Raw genomic sequence first — 19843 nt, forward strand, 5'->3', positions numbered from 1 at the left:
GGGTGAGTGGTGCCCCCCTCTCAGACACATTGGCCATTCCAGAAGAGAACCATGCCCAGAACTATGTGCTTTTTATTCAGACCCCTATGCTGGCCTGGCATACGCGGGGCAAGCCCACTCTGCACACGCTTACAGGGGGGACGTAACAAGCTACATTTCCGCGATCTTCCCCACTGGCTGGGGGGGACATGGTTAGGTCCACTGTCCACTACACTCCAAACACCAGCAGTGTCTGTATACTGCAGTCTGTCCAGCACATCCATGCCACATTTGGTATTATATACATTCTTGTTCATGGGTCACTTGCCTCCTTCGCACATGCCTGGTTCCCACCTCTCCCCACATTCTGCTATTGTGTGGCTGAGGTGCCATGCCATTGTTGGCTCATGTACATGGCTAGCTCAGGTTACCACAGTAAATTGTGCTGTTGTGTCTGGTGGGTACACATGTTGCTTGGCATGTTGTATATGAGTTTGCAACATGTGCATTACCAGAGTTGTGTGTTGAATGATTGTGGAGTCGGGGTGTATGGTGTGTTCATTTGGTACTTCCCAATGAGCAGAGCATTTCCATAGATGCCATCCTGGAAGCGCCGGTTGTAGATGGACTGTCGGAAGATGTAGAAATAATGCCCACTCCCTGGGTAGTTGGTAATGACATTGGTGAAGAGTCCCCCGGTGGTCCACTATTGCCTGCACTTTGATGGAATGTGTATGCTTTCTGTTGTGGTAATTGTGTGCAGTGTCGGCAGGGGGCACAAGTAGGACATGTGTGCAGTTGATTGCCCCCAACACGTGCGGGAAGACAGCTATGGCGTAGAAGCTTTGTTTGGTCTCCAGCTATTCCTGTGAAGTGTGGGGGAAGTGAAGGTACTGGGCTACCAAGCTGATGATGGCATCTAAGACAGTTGTGAGGAACTTTGATAGGGCTGGCTGTGAGACTCCTCCGACTCTGGCAGTTGTTGGTTGGAAGGAACCAGAGTCCAACAGATGCAGCACAGCCAGCAGTTTTGTCTGCGGAGGAACGTTGGTTGTCCATTGTGTGGGTACTGTCAGCCTGTCTGCAATGTTTTTCATGATGCGAAGGATGGTTGTCCTTTTGAGCCTGTAGTGGACAATGTCATCCTCTGGTGTTGGATCTGTGAAGCTGGTGCGTTTTCTGGAGGTCCGCTTTCTTGGTCTGCGCTGCCTCTGTGGTAGTCCAGTGGGGTCTGGGGGGTGGCAGGCCTGGAGGTGGTGGCGGTGGGTGTTGTTGCCCTCTTGGAACTCTTGGCTGCATGATCGGCTGCTCAATGGCATCTGTTGTTCCTCAGGTGTGACTCTGGGCTGTGCTCCCTTTTCTGGTGCAGATTGTCGTCCGACTTTACACCAGGAAAGAGGAGGTATTAAATTCCTGCTGCTGACGCGCCTTATTGCATATTTTGGGATCTTTTTGCATATCTGGCTGGTCATTGAGAATGTTGTGGCATGGTGTTGTTGCAAATGTTTGCTCGGGAACGCCTACTCTGCATATCATTAGCAATAATTGCCGGGGTCGTAGTTTTTGGAGGCTGCTATCGCAGGTAAACTGGTGATATAGGCCATTAGCACCAGCTTGTGAATGGGGTGATAAAATTATCGTGACTTCGGCTGCGATAAAGTGCCGCTAACTCTGCGATAAGTCCTTGAGAATATGCACCTCTGTGTGATTTAGAAAATGTTGGGCCAAATTTATAAACAGGTGGCTTTCAAGCTGTGTGGTAATTGGACATGTTGTAAACTTTATGTTGTCAGCCACCTTATATGTGTAGGTGTGTGTGTGTGTTGTGTTGTGTTTGTGTGTGTGTGTGTGTGTGCAATTGGCTTATTGACTGACTGTCTCTTCAAGGGTTGTAAACTCACTGGTACTTCATACTGCCCTATTTGTGAAGCACACCTGCTAAGGATGGCAGATAATGAGCTCCCAGTAGCTCCCAATCTACATGTCAGAGACTACTGGTTTAGCTAGATCACCCTTTATGTTGTGTTGGACCGCAGTCCCTGCCATCATTACCAACATGTAAAACCATGATCCCTCTATAGCACATGCATTTTTGTTTTTCCTTGGCCCCTAATTGTTACTTCCTAAATGAGATCGAGACATTTCCCATATATCGCTGGAGTAAAGCAAGTAAATGATGAAGAGATTTAGGGCCAAATTTATGCCCATTTTATTTTGCGAGTTTCTAATTGCGATTTTTTTTTACTCGCAATTAGGGACTCGCAAAATGAGATGTTCTAATGTGTCTCAAACACATATTGGCCCACGTGAATCAAATAAGCATTTTGCAATAAACAAATAGCCATTTTTACAGAATTGCTATTTAGTAGTCTAAAAATGCTATGTATGTAAGGAATTGCTAACGTTTTGGCGATTCCTTAATGTTACCTAATAACGATTCGGCAAATAGCGAATCACTATTGGATAATATTACTCCATTTGTTCCTATGGGCCAAAAGGCCTGTAGGTGTGAATGGTTTTCCATTAGCTAATATGTAATTACCTAATTGGTAAGCCAAAAGGCTGGGATTCAATGCCAGATCTATTGACTTTGCCAATGCGTTTTTGCTTGGTGGTTTGTTTATGGATCTGTTATATTTAATCTTGCCAAGTTCACTGGGCTGGTCCCTAGCACCATCGTACCTTCTTGCTGTCAGGGTGATTAAAACTGAAATAAATACACTGACAAATACATACTCCTTATGAACAGATAATGCATCTCAAGGACAGGGAATGGCCTGAATACAGTGGGCAAGTCTAATTGTGATGAAAAATGTATGGATTCTTAATTAAAAGAATGAAGTATAATATTAGTAATTGAAAGAGCGTTTATCTATAGTTTGACGTTAATGTAGCGACATGTTAAAGATACACTTCTTCCACAAATCAAATAGCGATTTATAGTTCACTTATATTTGCATCTTTGCTGCTGAGCAATACTTTCTGAAGGGGGGTGGAGAGGGCATCAGTTCCTACATTCCATTCCTTGGGAAACTTTATTCTGGACTTGTCAATATTAGATTCTGATACAATCTGAACTGCAGATAGGTTGCTACGGATAAATGCGTAGATCAGCCGAGTCCAAATCTGATCAATAGTATATTAACTCGAGTCCTTGGGCAGAAACGCTCTTTTCACGAACTATTTATCTTACCAATGCCCTCGAATATGAAGGAATGAAAATATATATATGTCTTCGTATTTGTTGCCGGTTTCTAAAAAGCAGTGTGGGCATTCCAACCGTAAAACATGTGAGCCTCTGAGAGAAAAAAATAGGCACCATCAATCAGCAGTTCAGGCTCAGCAGAAAGAGGTTTCATTTTTCCATACTTTTTTGGGAACTAGCCAATGCGTATCTCTGCTGAACATACGTGCAGACGCCATTTCCAATTTGAAAAAATGCCACTTTATTAATAATGCACAAATACTTGTCACCACAGTCATATTTCTAGCCAACTTTCTCTCGGGGCATTCTGTACTCAGAAGCACTAACAAGTCGTCGCATCAGTTCCGTTAAAAACAGGCTCACTTTCCGAGCCTGGACTCAGCACCTTCATACAGGCTTTTGAGAGTTGGGAGTATTTTAATCTTTTAAACAACCTTTCAGCAAAAGAAATGACATGGAGCACCCATGCTGTATAAAAGTGGAGTAACGCCAGTAGTGGCCGGTATCTTGAAGGCAATGGAGTGGCTCATGACCAGTACCGATAATGCAGTGTTAGCACCACGGATGGGAAGCTGGGAGCTGCCAACTAGGGAGAATGGTCTGCTTGTGAGCTGTAGCTACAGTTACAGGTCTGCAGTGGGAGCATTCTCCAACTCCCAAAGTCCCGCTGGTGTGTTGTGGGCACTGGGAGCACTGCAGGAATAAAAGCTCTGTCTTAACTAAAGAAATAAGACAAGCATTGGCAAAGCCAATATGTCTCGCCTATGGAAGGTAATTTAGCCATGTTGTACACCAGTGTGGCTGCTGTTCAGCATGGTTAAAAGTTAACAGCGTTGTGTGTGGCGGGGGTGGGGTAGATTGGAGTGGGATAGATTGAGTAGGGTGGAATGGGGCAGATTGGGGTAAAGTGGAGTAAGGTTGATAGGCTTAGAATTGAATGGGGTTAGAGTGGGGTATTTTGGAGCGGGGTAGATTAAATTTGGGGAGTTGGGTAGATTAGCCTGGTAGATTGGGGTGGGGTAGATTGAATTGGGGGAGTTAGGTAGATTCAGGTGGTAGACTAGAGTGGTGTCGTTTAGGTTGGAGTGGAGTAGATTGGGGTAGATTAGAGTGGGATGGACTGGAGTGGAGTAGATAGCATTAGGGTAGGATGGGGTAGATAGATTTTGAGTGGAATGGGATATTTTGGGATAGATTGGAGTGGAGTGGGGTAGATTGGGGAAGTGTGGTAGATTGGAGAGTTATGGGGTAGATTGGAGTAGGGAGCAGTTGGGTGGGTTAGAGTGGGGTAGATTGGAATAAAGTGGAGTAGATTGGAGTGGAGTAGATTGGAGTGGGTAGTTTTGAGTGGAGAGGGATAGATTGGAGTGAAGTTGAGTGGGGGCAGAGTAAATTGGAGTGGGGTTGATTTGAGTGGGATACATTGGGTGGAATGCTTGTTTGAATGAAGTTGGATACATTAGAGTCAAGTGGGTTAGATTGGAGTAAGATAATTAGGAGTGGGGTAGTTTGGAGTGGAGTACATTTGAGTAGAGTAGATTGGAGAGGAGTTTGATAGAATGATGTGGGCTAGAGTGGGATGGGGTGGGGTAGAATGGAATAGGGTAGATTGAGTTAGGGTGGGGTAGATTGGAGTGGAGTGGATTGGATTAGATTGGGATTTATTGTAGTGGGGAGATTGGATGGAATAGATTGGAGAAGGGTAGTTTGGGGTGGAGTGAGGTAGATTGTACTGGAGTGGTTATTACAGACAGAGCAAAGAGGGTTTCACCGGCACTCTAATTGTACTGGAGTGGGGTCGTTTTAAGTGTCAAGCGTTAGTATGGTGTGAAGTGAAGTGGAGTGGGGTAGATTGGGTAGAGTATAATGGAGTGTGGTAGATTGGGGTAGAGTGTAGTGGGGAAGATTAGGTTGACCAGAGTGGGTAGACTGGAGTGGGGTAGATTGGGGTACAATGGAGTGGAATAAATCCAATTAAAAAAATCTATTGCGCCAGAGCTATCGCTTCTGCATCATATGGCGCAAGGATATGGGGTATAGCTAAAGTTGATTCGCTACAGCAAAAGGAACATATGTTCTATAAAAAGCTATTTTCCATCCCTAAAAGTTGTTCTAATTATATTATGCACCAGGAACTACAAGTCCCATTTATATCTAATTTGACCTTTATAGCTCCGGTTTTACTCTGGAATTCAATCTGGACCAGAGATAAAGTGGGACTTACTCAAAATATTATTCAAGATTGTTTATCTCTTTATAAGGTAAATCATGTCCCATGGTTACGTTATGTAAAAGACATACTGGTAAAGCTGGGCTTAGAGACCCTTTACTCCGACCCATCTGCATGTATGGGCATATCAGAAACTGTAATTAAAACACTTCTACGAAACTACGTGGCATTATACCTAACCCTTCCATTAATTTCAGGAGAAATGGACTCATATTTGACATTTGTCACAATTCCCCAACATAGATTTGTTTTGTTAAGGTTTAGATAAACTGTTATCCCATGTATGTTAGCTTATCCATCAGGGCTGTACTCAGTAAATGAATTTCCAGTTTGCCCCTGTGATGATATATTTACTCAATCTAACTTACATTTTATATTTTTCTGTAAATTTTATTCCAGCTTTCAGAAAAAGTATATTCGCCCACTGCTGTTAATATATACATTTATTCAATGCCGCCAGGCCCTGTTTTTTATCCAAACACTTCCAAATCCATATGTTAATTACTGTGTTGCATCGTATTTATGCTTGGCTTTTTCTAAAAAGAGGTCCATTAGATAATATATTGCACCTTAATGAAGACTGTATGGCAAACACTTTATGAATATATGCTGCTGGGTAATAAGTATCCCAAGTTCTTATAAGTATTGTAAGCGATATTGGACAATTTGAATTTTATGTATTTTACCTAATGCGATGGTATTGTTTGCAAATGGCACTCTTTAACCCTTTTACATGGTATGCTGCTTTTTTTTGTACAAAGAACTTTACGATTGTTGGTGATGTTTTTTAGCTATTAATTATGATCAATGTATTTTCCTTGTACTTTTATGATCTTAATGTTTAAAATCAAATAACATTATTATTGATTGATTGACTGAAAGATTGATTGTTTGAGTAGAGTGCAGTGTTGTTGGATAGATTGGGGTGGAGTCAAGATAAGAAAGGAGTAAGATAGATTAGGGAAGAATGGAGTGGCTTAGGTTGAATTGGAGTATAGTGGGGTAGATTAGGGGGAAGTGGAGTGGGGTGGATAGGGTGAGTTAGATTGGAATGGAGTAGGGAACATGAAGAGGGATGATTGGAGTGAGATAACTTGAAGTGGGGTGGCTTGGAGTAGAGTTGGGTAGAGTGAAATAGAGTGGGGTGGATTTGATTGGAATGGGATAGAATGGAGTACGGTGGGCGGGATAGATTGTAGTGGAGTAGATTGGAGTGGAGTGGGATAGAGTAGGGTAGAATGGAACAGAGTTAGTGGAGTGTGGTAAATTGGGGCAGAGTGGGGTTGATTGGAGTGGAGTGGAATAGGTTGCAATGGAGTGCAGTGGGGTAGATTGGGGTTGAATGGGGTACAGTAGATTGAAGTGGGGTAGATTGTAGTGGAGTGGGGTAGTTTGGAGCGTAGTGGAGTGGATTGGGGTAGATTGGAGAGGAGTGGGTTAGATTGGGTTAGAGTGGGGTAGATTGGAGTGGAGTGTGGGTGAGTAAATTAGCGTGGGGAAGATTGGAGTGGAGTAAATTAGAATGGGGTAGATTGTAGTAGAGTGAGGTAGAGTGGGGCATAGTGGAATGGATTGCTGTTGATTAGAGAGGATTGGAGTAGATTGAGTTAGAGTGGAGTAGATTGAAGTGGGGTAGCTAGGAGTGGAGTATTGGTGAGTAAATTGGGGATGGGTGGATTGGAGTGTGGTGCAGTAGATTGTGGTGGAGTGGGGTGGATTGTTGGAGTGGGCTAGACTGGAGTGGAATAGATTGGGACAGATTGTAGCAAAGAGAAGTGGAATGGGTTGGTTTGGAGTACATTGGGGTAGAATGGTGTGGAGTAACCCTGAGCGTAGTTTGCGAAGTAGCGGTACGCGTAGCTACGCGAAGTGCACTTTGCACTACGTGAACGATGCGCAGCGCTACGCAAACCGCGTAGTGTGCTGTTCGCGATGATTGCACAGTGCCGGATGCTTATCCGCATTGTGCAATCATTGAAAACGGCATCTTGCACAGTGCAAGCTGTCTTTTACTGCCGCTCGAGTAGATTTTTACTCTAGTTGCAGCTTTCTCAACGCAAACTGATAGTTTCTCATTGCGAGTGGTCACGAGCATACACAACCACTCGGAATGAGAAACCTGACTTCCCCGCGTTGAGAAGCTCGCGGGAGGTTTATTTTCCACGCTCGCGATTCGCAACTTGATGTTGGGGATTGCGAATGAGGAAAAAGTCTCGCCGGGATGTCAATTTGCTTGCTCGCGGTCACCAACTTGAAGTTGAGGACCGCGAGCAAGCACAAAATGACCGCTGGACTACGCTACGTGTGTTTGCACTGTGCTACATGCAATTTGCGTAGTGCGAAGTAACTCAAACTTCACAAACTACGCGAGCGTAGCGTAGTGCGACTGGAGTGGCATGTCATAGAGTGGAGTGAAGTGTTGTAAAATGGAGTGGAGTTGCATAGAGTGGAAGGGTGTTAGATTTGGCATCCTTGGTGAGGTTTCACCTAAGTTTTTGCCTCTACCTCCTGTATTTTGACAGTATGTTGGACTTTCTTTTTGATGGCTTAGATGCTTTCAACACTTTGGCCCTGCTGATCAGTGTCAATGTGCAAGTGCTCCCTGTGTAAATTGTTATTATGATTGGTTATCTATTATTGTCATACTTCTTTTACTGCTAAGTCCCTAGTACTGTACACTGTGTGTGCCCAGGGCCTGTAAATCAAATCCTAGTAGTGGACTTGCAGCACTGATTGTGCCTTCTACGGGAAACATCCTAAACAACGAAGTTGTAATGACGACTTACCTGAACAACGAAGTCCGAACAACGACAAGTCATGAACAACGAAGTATTAAACCGCGAATCTTCTTAACAACGATTCCCGGACTGCAATGCACTCTTCTAACTTGGAAACCCCCCCCTGACTGCCCCCACAAACTGCTGCTAAGGCATGTCACTCTTCTAAGCATGTGTGGCTCACTCTCCATGCCTGCGGATCTGGCAGGGTCACATGATTTAATCAGGCAAGCAAGGAACGTGTCACATCCTCAACGAGCACAGGTTTGCAGTGTGCATGCAGACCCTCTCCAATCATGTTTCATGTTTCTCCTTAGGAACGTGACGTCAGCAACACGCCTAACACTCCTCACAGGTTGTGGCTTTCATCAGCTGTAAACTATGCCAGGGCATGTGCAAATGAGCAGGCGAAGGCGGAATATTATAATGGTGTACGGAAATGGGATGCGTCTATGGCAGAATTTCATGAAACTGTTTTTTGTGCTGCTAGTTTCTGTTCGAAATTCAGCAGCAATGCAGTGTGCCTGGCAGGAGGGCAGAGCAACTGGGGGAAGCGTTTAACATATTTAAATTTGTGAGTGCCATTAACAAGAAGAAATGCATAGCACAGTTATCCGGAGATGTAAGTTAAAAAGGCGCCCTATAGCAGGGCTCCTTGGATTAATCAATATTTTGTTCTCCCATTGCCAAAGTTAATCAAAATCTACTTTGTTTAAGTAAAAAGAGAGTGAGGCTTCGAAACTAAGCCCTGTAACAAGATCTCTCTCGCCAAAGGAAAGGAAGGGCGGAGAGGGATATTCGAGGAGGTGAAAGAAAAACATAGCACAAGATTTGCCTCAGGTGTGTGTGGGTAATCGTGTTTATAGGTTTTTAGGGTGGGTGCAATTAGTTTTTAAGGGGTTGGGGATCTGCGTAGTAGATGTAAAGCAATTTTTTAAAACACACATTCATTTACCACGAAAAAACGTGGTAAAAGAATGCGTGGAAAAAAAAGTCGTGGTTTAGACTAGGTCGTGGTTGCGACCTCGTTATTAGGGAAGTCGTGGTTGTGGAACTCGTTGTTCCAACATACAACCGCCTCCTACATGAGTAGCTCTGTAAAAGTATCTCAGACCTGCCACTGCAGTTTCTGCACAAGCAGTTTTAAACTGCCATGTCGACCTGGCTAGTGCACCCACTTGCCAGACCCCAACCATCCCTTTTTTAACATGCAGCGCACCTCTCGGGAAGGCCCAAGGTACCCCTACGGTGCACTATTGAAAGGCTATCTGTCCCATAGGCTAACACGGTAATTGCTTTGTAACATCATTCAAGTATAGCTTTTCATTAGGACAAGATGGAGAAATGGAGTTTAGGCTCTATGAACTCAGAATTTAATAACACATCTTTTTAGGGAGTTTTTTACTTGTGTGTTTGAAAATGACACTTTTAGAAAGCAACCAAATGGTTCTGTTGGGTAGTACAATAATAGAGTTAATGTGTATTTAATATCAAAGCAAGCAACCAGAATAACCAAAGTATTACAAAACAAATTTGAAAACAAATGGCAGAAACACACCAAAGAAGGTAGATTTGCAAAAATGTGAGTAATTTACTCCTTTGTTATTTACAAAAAAGACAACCACGGTTGTCAAAATGGAAAGCCTTATTGCTGCATAACTGAAGTGACCTTTGTGAAATTAAGTGAAGAAAGTGTGACAAGTGAAATCATTGGTGAAATATGTACAGGACAAATATAACTGACATGAATTTACAAGGTACAGACATCCGGTCCAATACATACAATTGTTACATGAATACTAATGTAAATGTAAATGTAAATGTAAATGTACAGGAATTTATATAGCGCAAATCACCAAGCGGTTTCTAAGCGCTTGCTTAGGGAACCCGTCCTGGTATTCCCCTGTGAGATAACCCTGGCAGGGTATCCACAAGGTGAAAGCCAGGCATCCCGCCGCGAGGGGCCGTTGTGGAGATTAAGCAAGCTATTGCCCAGAGTCGCAGAGTGTGAACCCGTGAATTGAGTAGGCACCGGAGCGAGAATTGTCGAGTCCATGGACATTTTAGGACTCAAGACCCCGCCGAGCCGGGAATTGAACCCTGGTCCCGGGCTGACCTCTGCTTCCAGGTCTGCCTCCTCTAACCAGTGAGCCACACTTCTCCACTGATTCCAATGTTAATTTGAAATTTAAAGGAGACTGTATGGACATAGATAACATTAATGTTGATTTTTCGACCCTTAAAGTAGCACAGAGTATACAGCGTCAATGCGGGTCAGGACATATAAAAGACGAAGTGGACAGCCTATTAAATTAATTAGGAGAAGTCCGGGGTATTCTTACTGGTGAAAGGAAGTGATTTTATATATGAGGGTAAGTAAGGACATGGCTTACCACAGACACAATAAATCCAATGAATAGTTTTGTGAAAAAGCTTGCAATGGTTTCCACTTGATGTCGGAAGGCGTGGGTTTTACAACCAGAAAGAACCACCATTAGTGTCATGGCGGTGTCATGCTTAAGTCTATATTAATGACTTAGCCAAGCATACTTTGCTTTTGTGCTCAAGGGATACACATTATTTGAAATGAAATTGGATTTCCAAAGTTAATGTGCAGCAAGCTTTTTGCTGGCATTCTGAGGGAGACAGGGTCACCCCATTAACTTTAATGGTACTTTTAGAAAGCAGGCATTTTCTTACTTAACCATTCTGTGCGCCTCTGTTGTTTGTGTATTGACTGTCTGGTTTTGAGTGACAGGACCTGGCGATGTGCATTTACTGTACATGGCCACAATGGAGGTTGAGATGTGTCTTGCCTTTCCTGGGTGGCTCATAGCTGAGCTGAATAGACCTTGGCTGCATTTAGAGCGGTAGGAGTTTCACCAGCGCCTGAATAGGCTGTGTCTCTTCAGCACACTGCTATCTCCACTTCCTATAGTAAGGCCGGGCCAGAGAGGACAGAACTGGTTTTGACTGGGCTCAGAGACCCTCGCCACAAAGAGAACAAAGAAAAAATGGGGTATACATATTGTACCTTAACCCCCCGGAGAATTAGATCACTTCTGGATTCAAGAGGACCCTCTGCCAAGGAGAAGAGCTGGAAAGCTGTAAGGGGGTGTACTGCCCCATTTGCTCTGTGTGCTGTTTTGGATGGACCTGAAGTTGCTGCTTCTGTCAAGGAGAGGGCAAGGACTGGAACTTTGTTGTGAACCATATTGAAGAAGAATCTCCAAGCGTTTGTGTGTGCTTTCTTCCGGTTTTGAAGTCTCAGGGCCACAAAAACTTCACCTGCACTGACTGACCAGCACCTGTACACTGACTGACCAGCACCTGTACTCCTCTTCGAACTCCTGCATTAAAAAAGGCACCAGTTCTTGTTCCTGGGCCTTGAGATTTGTGTGGTTGGTGCTGCAAAGCAAGAAAAATAGCTCCGATACCATCAGCGCTGGCGCCATTGATGCTGCAATCTGCACCCAGGCCAGGGACACTGCTTGTGAAGTGCACGGTGCACAGCCCTGCCTGCACCACGGCTCTGACGCCTACCGACGCATGCCGTTGACTGCAACTATCAGCCTTCCTGACGCCAGTGCTTGCACCAACACCGTCATCGCTACCATCACGTTATCGTGGAGTCGATAACCTACGAGGGTAACCCACAAACTCTAACAGGTCGCATCGCCTCACTGGAACTGACTCCTCACCTCTGACACCGCCTAACATCTCCTGTCCTGGATTCGACACCTCGCCTCCTCACGGACACAATGCTTTGCCTTCCCCATGGCAAAAAGGAACCAGCTTCACCTTGGCACCGTATAATTGCAGGGGAAACCCAATACACCCTTGGAGGCTTAGGAAAAACTGCTAATAACAGGTAAAGAAGCCTACAAGGGACTTTGTTTTAGAAAAAGATAAGTAGTTATTTATATAGGATCTACTCTTAGGGTGAGTATAATCAGAATAGACACCCAAATGTCTTTTGACAAAGTCAATAACTGAATATATAAAGCACAACACAGGGGGATATCTTTTGAAAATACAAAAATATTTATATGTATGCAGATCAAGTTAAAAAGGAGTACACGTGAAAAATGAATGCAGCAATAATTCATGAAAGAGGTGAAATCAAATCTGTTTTACAATTCATGAAAAAACATCTATTCCAATCGAAATATCAATGACATCTCTCCTAATGAGAATAATAATCACTTGGATAAAATCAATATTTTGGAAGTAGATGATGGAGTCGAAGTTTCGGTCTAGGGTGGCGTCAGTCCATCGGACCATCTTCAGGACAATGGATATTGCATAGGAGGTAAGACCCCTATATAGATATAATACAATCAGTTACATTCATGTATACATGATTGAGCTGTGACCATTTGGTGCAACAGTAGATCAAGATACCCGTGTGCAATCAAATTTTGAGGTGGCAACCAAATTAGACCAACATATTGTGCAGTGTGGAAATCTATATACATTCAAGGTGATAGCAGATAGCATGCTGCATGTCTATCACCAACCTCAACTGCAAACCTGTTTATTAAATAATAGCTTTGCTTACTATTCTTAGTTGGACTCAACACAATAAATCCTTGTCGTGGAGCTGTATTCAACCCAGCTCTTGTAACTATCAGAGCTCTCACTGGAAATTAAAATGAACAGATGTAATCAACTCATATCTGTTTAACCCCTTCCATGCTCATGACGAGCTCAGCTCGTCATGCAGTACACTGCTTGTGTGCTCATGACGAGCTGAGCTGATCTCGTCATGAACAATGGGAAAGAAGGATCTGCAGTACAGAGGATGAATTGCTGTAGCATCCATGTGGTTAATGAGCTAACTTCAACTCTAGAATTGTTATCATGACATACCTGATCCTTAGATCAAAGTCAATCCAAATTTAAGGTGGCAATATGAGGCTCAGTCCAGATGTATGGCGGCCGTTATAGGAGAGAATCTTGACTCCTCCAATCTTAATTTACCAACTGTGTCTCTGTAATGTAGAACAATATCATATACTTGTCATGTTGGAACTGATATCTATGACATCTTGTTAATGAAGCTGTCATGATTTTCTCCTCTTGTGATGATAACCAAATCTGCAAAGTTGTTCCACATATCTATTTGCCTCAACAGGTCGAGTCTTGGATATCAAGATTATCCAAGTGATAATATAGCTTGTATGTAATTTGCACCGAAAGTGGTGCACTGCATACTTGTCACAACCAAGAGTATTTCAGTCCCTTCTTTATCTACTGTGTTGTGGTAAAATTAACAAAGAAGAATTGTAACTCTATTCTTGGTATGGGCCTCGCAGAATGTATTCACGTAAGACATTGCATGTAACAACTCATTCTGTGATGCTGAACAATGAATTATTTATACCTTGGCACCAACACCTCACCTTCGCGATGCCGTGCATTGTCTAATGACTTAGTTTCCAAGGTACCATTGTTTCGGGGTCCATGGGACTCTTTGCCTCACTCCGCTCACCCCTTGTTTGGTGCCGTACTTTGGAGTTATGCCTGTCATGGTGTAGTAATAGCCCCAGGTTGAGCTATTTGTTTCTACAACTGCTATTTTTGAAATATAGGTTCTAAAAGTAATATCTTGATACATGAATGTTGGGTTTTTGTCATTTTCGTTTTGTTTAGTTTAGATAAAGATATTTTATTTTTCTAAACTGGTGTGGTCACTGCGGTAGTGTGTTTGGGTACAAATACTTTACACATTATCTTTGGGATAAATCTGTCTGCTTGTGCCAAGCTACCAAGGGGGTGAGCAGGGGTTATCTTACATGTGTAATCCCCTTGCCCTGACTAGAAGCAAGGGCCCCTACCTCAACAAAGGTGCATACCTCTGCCAACCAGAGAACCCATCTCTAACAAAAGGCATAGAGTAGAGTGGAGTGGCATAGTGTGAAGTATGCATGGTGAGGTAGCACACTGCCATTACAGGCAACACATTTTCAATTGAACTCACCATTACATTTGCCCCGAAATACAGTTTTACTGCACACAAATGATAATGTTTGCAAATGCCATTACCTAGTGTATTGATGTGTTTTGATCATATTTTAATATTTATATCCCCCACGCTTTAGAATTACAAAACAAAAATGTGCATCATTTGTTCTGAAATATCAGACAAACTATTGATGGACGGAATGCAGAACAAATCAAAACATTCACACCCAGTCTAAAGATCTGAGTTAAATCCATCATTCTATTTCTCACCATGCCACCCCAGTTTAGACCTGGGCATATGTAAATCAGTCTGGACCCTCATGGGAATCATGGGAACAGTCCAGCCCGAACTGCCAAGCCAAGTCCCCCCTGGACCGGAAACAAGCATTCTACGACCGGTTTTGAAGTTTCACCCCTCATCAGCCAAGATAGCTTGAATCCAGTGGCACAGTGAACCCGGGACCCACGTCTGGGCATACCCAGCGCACTTAAGGTGAGAAAGCAAAAAACAAACAATTGATGGGCAGAATGCAGAACAAAAGTAAACATCCGGTCTATGCTAATTGGGGAGGTGTGGAGGTGTCAGGTGTTGAGCCCATTCCCTGGACCGACCACTTTCTGGTGGCATTCTCCATACAGGGCATAAATCCAATAAAGCCAGTCAGGTACCCCCCAACTACCTTAGGAGGAAGTGGGCTAAATTCTCGGTGGAGGAGTTTAATCAAGCCTTAACCAGGGATGGTCAGCCTGGAGGCGAGGACATAGAAACAGCGGTCTCCAACATGAATCAGCGCATCACGGAAGCGCTTGATCAGATAGCCCCACTTTGCCGTACAACCACATGTGCGCGGAAAGATCGCGCAGCTCCATGGTTTAGTGTTGAGCTGAGATCAACAAAGGCGGATTGTAGGCGGGCAGAAAAAGTGTGGAGAGGGTCCTATGACTACAAGGCCAGGGATTTGTTTTTGGAAAAGAGGCGCCTTCATCATAGGCTGATAAAAAAGTCTAAGGCAGCCTATTATGCTGGGCAAATTCAGGGGGCGAAAAACTCCGCTAGGGAACTCTTCGGCATCTATAAATCCTTGACTTCGGTAAATGTACCTATAGAGCCGGAGAGCTGCTCTACGGAGTCATGCGATCGGATTGCCGAATATTTTTCCGCTAAAGTAGAGAAGATCTACTCAACCTTCCCTATCCGGTCGACAGGGTCTGACCTGGAGGTTGCAATGGGGGATACAGAGACGGCAGGGCATATTACACACTTCTGCTCCCCTCCTCTTGAGGAATTAATAGCGGTGTGCCGCTCTGTTACATCAGGGTCCCCGTGGGATCCGGTGTCGCCAAAACGCTTGGCAGACAGCCTGGAAGTCTTGGAACCTTACATAAGGCATATCCTCGACGTTTCTTTCAGATCGGGAAAACTGCCGGAGGGGTGGAAACAGGCGGTGGTGCTCTCGCTCCGGAAGAAACCCCACTTAGGCTTCGAGGTATTAGAAAATCTGAGGCCCATCTCCCTCCTGCCTTTTCTGTCAAAAGTGACGGAAAAGGTGGTCAATACCCAAATTATGAAGCACGTGGAAGAAAGGGGACTGCTCCATGCGACGCAGTTTGGCTTTAGGCCACGACATTCAACCGAGTCCGCCCTTCTCATGGCTACGGAACATCTGAGAGAGGGCGTGGATGCAGGCCAAACTATGGCTTTGATCCTGCTGGACCTCAGCGCGGCGTTCGACACTGTAGCACATACCATCTTGCTACAGTGTCTGACCAGAGGTGGCATCTCTGGCACCGCGCTGAGATGGATCCAAGACTTTCTCCATGGGAGAAGTTTCCGAGTCAGGCAGGGAGACTGCTATTCAAAGGGGGTGCCTTTGGGCCAAGGCGTGCCGCAGGGCTCGTCTCTGAGCCCAGCCCTCTTTAATATGTATGTCGCGCCTGTTGCCTCGATTGTGGAGAGCCATGGCCTCCAACTGGTCTCGTACGCTGACGACACGCAGCTGGTGATCTCCCTATCGCATGCGCCCTGTCTTGCTGCCGATGGCTTCCGTTCGTGCATGAAAGATCTAGCCGAATGGATGGCCATCAATTGTTTGAAGCTGAATGGCAGCAAGACAGAGGTGCTGGTGGTGGGGAGAGCCCAGTCTGCCTGGTCGTCGGCGTGGTGGCCTTCCTGCCTTGGACCTACCCCAACCCCCTGCCAAGAGGCACGCAATCTGGGGGTGTGGTTTGACACGGGTCTCACTTTTGGCCCCCAGATTAATCGGGTGGTGGGAGTCTGTTTCGGGATTCTGAAGAAGCTGAAAAAAGTCTTGGACTTACTCCCGATTGAAGCCCGTCAAACCCTGGTCCATGCCCTGGTGACAGCTAGGTCGGATTACGGGAACCTGCTGTACCTGGGCGCTCCAGAAAAAAGCATGGCTCGTCTGCAAGTGCTGCAGAATGCGGCAGCGCGTCTGATTCTCAGACTGCCTAAAAGGGCGCATTCTAAGGCGGCCCTTCAGCAGCTACACTGGCTCCCTGTGAGGAGAAGAGTGGAGTACAAAGCCCTCTGCACATGTCACCGTATCCTGAATGGTAGGGCACCCGACCCTCTGACAAAATTGATCGAAGTGTACAAACCAACACGTACGCTTAGATCCACAGGGGGCGGCCTACTGAAGATTCCAAGAATTAAGAAGGCCCGCATGGGAGGCAGGTCTTTCAGATGCCTAGCGGCTACTAACTGGAATAAACTGCCAGCGGACCTGCGCCTGGAACCAGAGGAGGCCAGCTTCCGAGCGAAATTAAAAACATTTCTCTACACTAGTTAACGGCCCGCGCAGATTTTGTGCCCCTGCTTTTTGCCGCTCCCACTGTTAGCGCGTGGACACGCCGGTGTGCGTAATCGCTGCGCTCTACAAATATCCCAATAAATAAATAAATAAATAAAATTCACACCCAGTCAAAAGATCTTGGTTAGATCATTCATTATTTTGTTCACCATGCCGCCCCAGTTTAGACCTGGCCATAGGCAAATCAGTCTTGACCCTGTGCCTCATTGGAACAGTTCAGCCCGAACTGCCAGGCCAAGTCCTCCATGGACTGGAAACAAGCATCCTAGGACTAGTTTTGGGGAATGGCATGATGAGCAAAAAACCGATGGATTTAGGCCCAGATCTCTGTACTCGCGTGAATGTATGACATTCGTTCTGCATTCTTTCCATTAATTTTTCTTTTTGCATGTGGCACCCCGAGTGGGACAGGTATGCCCAGATGTGGGTCCCGTGTTTTCCATGCCACTGGAGTCAAGCTATCCTGGCTGATGAAGGCTGAAAGCCCTAAACTTTTCCTAGGATGCTTGTTTCCAGCCCAGGGAGGACCTGGCCTGGCAGTTTGAGCTGGACCGTTCCCATTGGGCGCAGGGTCAAGACTAATTTGCATATGGCTCAGTCCAAACTGGAATAGCCTGGTGAGCAAAAAAATGATGGATTGAGGCCCAGATGTCTGAACTCCGGTGAATGTATGACATTGTTCTGCATTGTGTGCATCAATTGTTCTTTTTGTATTTGTCACCCCAAGTCAGACAGGTTTGCCCAGATGTGGGTCCTGTGCTCTCCATGCCACAGGAGTCAAGCTATCCTTGCTGATGAGAGCTGAAAGCCCGAAACCGGTCTTAGGATGCTTATTTTCAGTCCAGGGAGGACCTGGCCTGGCAGGTCGGACTGGACTGCTCCCATTGGCGCAGGGTCAAGACTGATTTGCATATGGCTGGGTCCAGACTGGAATGGCATGGTGAGCTAAAGAACAATGGATTTAGGCCCAGATCTCTGTACAGGGTTCAATGTGTGACATTGTTCTGCGTTCTGTCCATCAATTGTTCTTTTTGCATATTCTGAAACATCAGCATAGTTCATTTTTGTTTTTGATGTGTGCAAGGAAAATAATCATCTTACATCCTCTCCTCTTATATGGGTACTCAGCAGAATTGTCACAAACTATCTCGAATTGAAGTCAGAAAAAGAAAAAAACTCCAAGCTCCCTGGAATAGAGAGCCTGACTTTGACCTCTGTCTCTGAATGCAAGAAATTGTGACAAGATAATAACAAGATTCAAAGGCCTGTTCACAAATAGCCAGTTTGTGAAAGAATACAGCAAACAAGGTTTGGGCCACTGAAGGGACAAACTCAAACTGAACAGCCTAAAACAAACAAAGCCAGCAAATAGAAAGACAGGAAATGTGAGTTACAAACCATAAAGCCCATGATAAGCAACAGGTGGAATGCATTCCTAGGTCAGCTTTCTCAATGTCCCCAAGATGTCTTTATAAAACCAGACAGCTGCACTCTCTCATAGGCTTTGACCTAAAAAGGGTCAGCCTCAACCATAATGAGTTCACCAACTGACTACCATTTGATCAGCCACCTACTACAGAAGGATCATCAAGAAGGGATTCTCTCTCCAGCTGCTGTTTGAATCAGGAATATAATCATTGAGAATAACCATCAATGTAGAACAGCGACAGCAAACATGTCATCAACAAAGTAGTCTGAATCAAAAACAATGTTGGCATCTGCAGTCTAGACTTCATCAACCTCAATCCAACTTTTTTTAACACAGCTGATTACCAAGCCTTATTCAACACCCACTCTACTTAAATGGGCTTTGTTTATACTGCCCTGCAGCGATTTGCTTCCCAACCGCCCAATAGAGACCGGTGGATATACTGAGTGTATTCTACTACAGAGGACTGCTGGGTTCTATTCTCTTGCTGGTTATATGAAGTCTCTGGATAGAACCATTTGGCATATTCCTGTATGACAATAGCAACAAGATCAACCAATACACAGATGAGACAGAGCTGCACTTGAAGGTCTCAACTGATAGTGGATCAACCACAGAAGGTTGTCAGACAACACTGGTCTATTCTAAACTCCGACCAAGCCACTCTACAGACTCCCCTTTTTTCATTGAAGAGAGGACCAAATCTTAGAGATAGACTGATCCACACTAGACCACGTATTGAAGAACCCAGGGCTCTGGGTTCCCTCTGGGACCTTCCTCCAGTTACAGGTCATCATCCCTGTGGGGCGTGTCATTCCTGTCCACAAACCAAGAAATCAACTGAGATAGACATAGGGACCACGAGACCATGTATTCAGACCAGATTCACGAACTGCAATAGCAGTAACCTTGTCTATCTCATTACCTGTCCTTGTGGGCTCAAATATATAGGGATGACCACCCGGAAGATCAGGGTCAGAATATCAGAACATAAGAGCACCATTAGGTGTAAAAGACAGGCTACGAAACTGACTAATCATTTTTTGGAAGCGCGCCATCGATCAACGGCGTTTCAATGGACAGTAATTGAGCAGCCATATATCCCTGCACATATTACTGATGTGTCCAAATATCTCCTTCTCAGGGAGCAGAAGTGGGTGTTTAAAATGGGCACAAATCGTGTCGGCCTTAATGATGATATACCGTGGGCTATTCTAAAAATCTAATTTCAGGATTACTTTACTCCACTCTTATCATCCTGTGAGTCCTCATATACACCAGAGCATTCACATAGTGTCTGTATTCCTACTGTACTTTTCTGCATAACCCCCTTCTGTATAACAATCTGTCTTTGGGGATGTTACATACGCTTTTTTTTAAGAGATGAAATTTAAGAGATAATGCTCTTTTCAGATAGGGGCATTT

This window comes from Lissotriton helveticus, chromosome 3_1 (assembly GCF_964261635.1).
Source record: "Lissotriton helveticus chromosome 3_1, aLisHel1.1, whole genome shotgun sequence".
Classification (NCBI taxonomy): domain Eukaryota; kingdom Metazoa; phylum Chordata; class Amphibia; order Caudata; family Salamandridae; genus Lissotriton; species Lissotriton helveticus.